The sequence below is a fragment of the Prionailurus viverrinus genome, chromosome C1 (genome assembly GCF_022837055.1).
Source record: "Prionailurus viverrinus isolate Anna chromosome C1, UM_Priviv_1.0, whole genome shotgun sequence".
Taxonomy (NCBI): Eukaryota; Metazoa; Chordata; class Mammalia; order Carnivora; family Felidae; genus Prionailurus; species Prionailurus viverrinus.
The window spans coordinates 186,715,048-186,720,253 of record NC_062568.1 but is presented as its reverse complement, the minus strand read 5'-3'; positions in this window follow the sequence as shown (position 1 = coordinate 186,720,253).

Sequence of the window (5,206 nt, the reverse complement as noted above, 5' to 3'; positions counted from 1 at the left end):
GGCACCACGGGACTCGTGGTCCGGCGGATGAGGATAATTCCCGCCCGGTAAACGTCAGACTACAACACCCAACCGCTCCGTTGGCAGCCCCGCTGGACTACAAGTCCCAGAGTGCTTCGCGCGGCTGACTCTCTTAGAGCCTGGCTCCCCGAGGGCTACATTATAGCCGCTGGGTGGCGTCCGGCGCTTGCGGGAATCGTGTGTAGTCCACACACTTCCCTTCCGCCCACCCCCTCACCCTCACAGATGCTCCGCAAATTCCTCTCTTGTTGGGTTGGTCTTGGAAAGTCCCCCTTTCGAACTAGCTTCTTCCGCTCTTGCTGCAATTCAGAGCCAGAAGCTCCCAGGATGTCCCAGAAAACTAGCTACGGCTCATACACAAATCTGGCTTCTTACTGCAAAAATATTTAATGAGAACCTATGTGCCAAGCATTTCACTAGTGGGTTTTTTCAAACTGTCATTTGTTCCCAAACTCCAAAAGCAGCCAGTACCTGCATCCTACCACTGTGGCCTCATGATGGAATATCCAGTCTGTTTGCTAAAATTCAGGTCACTTTGTCTCCCTCCCCTTCCCCAAGAACTACACTGCCTGGTCCCTGGAAAAGAAAGATCGCCACCGTTGGTAGCAGCCAGTCCCAGATTTTAATCTCAGCTTTGCCATTTTAGGCAAGTTGCTGGATCTCTTTCAGTTGTTGTGGAGATTGGTGAGACACAAGTGCAGAGCACTTGGTCACAAAATAAATGTGCATTCCCTTTCTTCCAGACACTCTCTAAAAACAGCCAACAGGTCCCAGAAACACCAGGGGAATGTGCTGGCCACACCCTCACCATCACCAAGGGAAGTCCTACAGTCCCTGACCATAGCTCTTCGGTTTCAGCTCCAGCCATCCCCTCTGGCCGGTCAGTTGTAAGCAGGCTGGCCTGGGAGTCCCTGAGCACCCTCTCCTCACTTAAGCCTGGTAGCCTGACTCTGTAAGCAGCTGCATTCTAGCCCCTAGCCTTCACCATGACAACCAGCCCGCCCAGACGTGAGCCAGCCCGGCTGGGGAAGACTGGGGGGGCCCAGGCTGCTCCGGCTAAAGGCCAGTTCCCAAGATTCTCCCAGTCTCTCCCTCAGGGTGCAGGACCAATCGTTATTATACCCTTCTCCCTGTGACAAAGACATTCTGGGGCCTCCCTAGAGGCAGTGACCTTTGACTCTCCCTCCTGTGTCAGTGCCTTGGCTGAGAGTTCTGGGAAGGAACTGGAGGGCTGGGCTGTGGCACGGGAGGAGGCAGGGGGTCAGCTAGCCCCCAGCAGCCAGCGCAGCCAGGGAAGAACCTCCTGCATTCCCAGGAGAGAGGACAGCTGAGGTGAAAGCTGCAGTTGGCTGGTCTGTCTGTCGGTCTGGGCTCCTCCCTGCCGGCTGCCCTTGGCTGCCCACAGAAACCTGAGTCACAGTCACGGCCAGCCGCCCGACCCCACCCAGCCTGCTGTCAGGCAGGGTGGTTCTGGAGAAGCTGAAGGCGGAGCCTTTCCCTGCCCATCTTATGACCTCTGAGATTCTTCTTCTGCCTGTGATTGCTCCTTTTGGTGTCTTTTTCTCTGGGACTCCTCCTTCCAGTGCCACAAGTCCTGAATTAAGGATGGGGGAGGGGCCCATTTTAAGCTGATTTATAGGGTCTCCTCCCTCACTCAGATGTGAACCTAAACCTCCTTAGACAGCTGCTCCAAGGGCTCTCGGTACAGCTCCCATCATTCCCAAATCCCAATCCTTCTCAACCACTGCTCAGGGCCAGACATCTCAGAACACTAGGCACCTACTCCTCACCCTTGTCTCCTTCTCCCTAGAAAAGAATGTAGCAGGGACAGCTTCCCATTCCTAGCATGGGCTCTAGGCAAAGACCCTTCCCAGGAATCCCAAACAGTGTGCCTGTTCGGTCCTGTATCTGAGTTCCTCCCCCTCCAGTCAGTCCCTGTCCCTTCCTGTCTCCAAGCTGGTGGGAGGGAGGCCTTATTGCCGCTGGTGTCACCACTGCCCTTGAGGACGTTCCCCACCCTCAGCCTCGAGGAGTGGGCCTGGAGGGCTCCTCAGGAGAGCGGTATGGGTCTCTAACCCATTCACCATGCTGTGCCTTGGGGTGGGGTGGGAGTGAGAGTCTGGTGTCTGTTCTCTCTGCTGCCCCCAGTATGAGGCCCCTCCCACTTCCTATTTTGTGAGTGTGGAGGCAGCCTCCTGGGCCTTCCTCCTGATTCATATCTCTGTGTCAAATCTCCCAGTGATTTCCTTCACCCCTCCATCAGGTTCGTCCTGGACCCTGCCCCACCAAACCCAGGAGGTTGTAAATGCTCTTGCTCCTGCCCTCCCCCTGGGGGATCGGGAAGGGGACTTATTTCTGATCCCTGCCCCCTAGCCCAAGCCCAGCCTCGTGGTGAGAGGAACAGCTCATTCGTGCCTGTTTCCGAGGAGGAGGGACTGCCCTGGGTGGTAAGGGAGTCACAGGGGAGCCAACAGAGTCCCTTGCCCCTCACCAAAGCGGGCAAGGCATCCTGTTGGGGCTTCAGTCCTTGATATTTCAAGTATCTCATTTCTTCCTTCTCTGGGATGTCTAATATATGGGGGTAGAGGCACGTGAGGCTCCCAGATGCTGTCAACCAGCCCCAAACTTGGAGAGACACACATAGTCTAAACCTTCTCAGTTGCTAGCGCTTGGGACCTGCCAGGGATCCTGATCAGTCAGGGAGTAAATGGAGAGGAGCCCACTCCATCTCTCCATTTGTTTGCTTTGACTTAATCACAGGACACTGGTGCACGCACTCCTGGTTCCCCTTAGCCATCCTCCCAAGACTCATCCTGGACCCATCAGCTGTACAGGAAGCCTTCTGGGGCTGGCTGGGAGAAACGTCCATCAGGCTGGCTAACTCCCAGATGGCCTGCTGGTCCCCACCACTAGCATCTTGTGAGGGGGTACGGGCGCCTCCACCCTCAGTCTAGAGAAGAGTTCCTCTGCGTTGGCACTGTCAACATTTTGGGCCTAATGATGCTTTGTTCTGAGCATTGTAGGATGTTAAACAGCATCTCTGGTGTCTAAGAACTAGATGCCAGTGATATCCCCAGTTCTGACAACCAAAAGTTCCCCTAAATATTGCCAAATGTTCTCTGGGGGACAAAATTGCCTCTGGTTGAGAATGACTGACATAGGCTAATACCACACACTGTCTCTTTGCCATGAGTTCCTCAAAGTCAGTCCCGGATCATTAGACACAATAGAGAATTTCCAGTTCTAAAGCAGTGCTCACCCCTCCCCTTGCAAAGAAACTTTCACGACTCTCCACGATCGTCATCTACATGATGTCAATTGGCATTCAGACCCTCTTATATAGACCATCCCTGGCCTCTCTTTTCATCTTTAGCTACCGTTTATTTCCTCCTCCACTACTCTTGAGGTCTATAGCTAATGAAGGTATCTCACTGTTCCCACCCTCACTGAAGACCCAGGTTGTTCATCCTCAAGATCTACCCTAGAGGGCTCTCCCCCTGTTGGGTTTCGTTCATGAATCCTGGCTCAGGGTAGGCCTGTTCAATTCTGGAAAATGCAGGCCCTGAGGCCTCTGACCTCACAAAGAGCAGTCCTGGACTCCATCACCCACATGGTCCCCTCACTTTGCAGATGGGATGGCTGACAACAGAGATCTGCTCCTCCTCCTAGTCTGCTTTTATCCTTAAAACTCCACCACCATCATCATCACCACCACCACCATCATCATCATCATCTTTATTTATTGCACACATTTTATATGCCAGGCTCTGTGCTAAGCATCTCATCTGCATTGCCTTATTTAAACTTTACAATGACCCCATGATACCTCATGGTACTATCATTTTCCTGATTTTATAGGCGAGCAGACTGGGTTTCAGAAAAGTTAAGACACTAGCTTAACGTCAGCAGCTCCATTTGCAGGCTTTCCATCATCATCATGTTCTAATGATTTGGGGCCAGAGGGAGCACTATTCCCTCCCCCACCCTTCCAAGAGAGTTTAGGTCCCCAACTACTCACTCCTCCTAGTCAGGCTGCTCCCAGGTTGCCTGAGACCCAGACCCTTTTGTCCCTCAAACCCCCTTGAAATGGCTGCTTTCTGGAGCTGTTCAAAGAAGAAGACACTGGAGGGAAAGAGGGGCAGGAGGCTTGCCTCTCACTGGACCTAATCTCTGGACAATGGAGAACCAGAGAACTGACCTTCTAGAGGTCAGGACAAAGGGCAGGGAGGGGGTGGCAGGGCTCAGCTGTGCCTCCTCGTTCCTCCCCTCTGTCAATCCCTGCAGCACCATCATCGATCCACCTTTCCCAGCAAGCTCCCCCCTCGCTTCTCAGGCTGGCCAGACTTGGCTTGAGGCCCCACCTCCGCTGGCACTAACAAGGGGATTGGGGGATCCACCGCGAAGAGCTTGTGAGCAGGACTATTTGGGGGAGGGGAGTCAGAAGAGGCTTACTGCCTCCTCGACAGGCCACAGGGAAGAAAATCCTTCCGGGGAGATCGGAGGGGTCGCCCGATAGGGGTGGGGGAGGTTCAGGGCCAAGACCACCCAGTTTGGAGCTGGGAGGGACCCAGCAGATTAGAGACCTGAGTAAAGCATTGGTGCAGGCCTGTAATTACCCCTGAGGAGCAGGGAAGACACCAACCATAGGATACTGGAGGAAGGGCAGCAGCAAGGTTCCGGGCCTCTCCCATCCCAGCCATCCCCAGGAGAGAGAAAGCAGAGTCCTTTTAGGGGTCTCCTTGGGACCCTCCTTCAGGTCTCTCCACACCCCCGGGGTGGATTTGGTTTGAGGTGGGGTTGGGGGAGAATTTGGATTTGAAGCTAGCGCCAAGGCCCCGGGGCCCCGGAGCCGGAGCCTCCAGGTTCCAGGGTGGGATTGGGGGCTCCCATGCCCGCTCCCCTCGACTCCCCCCAGTCCTAGCCGCGGGTGAGTCACCGGAGCGCTCCCTACATAGTCTTCTCTCGCTGTGGCGCGTACCAACGCGCGGCCGCAGGGGGAGTCACAGGGACCCGCGTCCTCAGGGACCCGTGGCGTCCCCTCCGCCACGGCCGCAGGAGAGGCGTCCCCAGCTCGAGGGCCCGCGCTCCAGGGCGGAGGCGGGGCGGGGCGCGCGGGGCGGGCGCGCGGCGGCTCGGTCCCTGGACGCTGAGGCGGAGACCTCCCCGCGTCGTACTTGGTACGCGC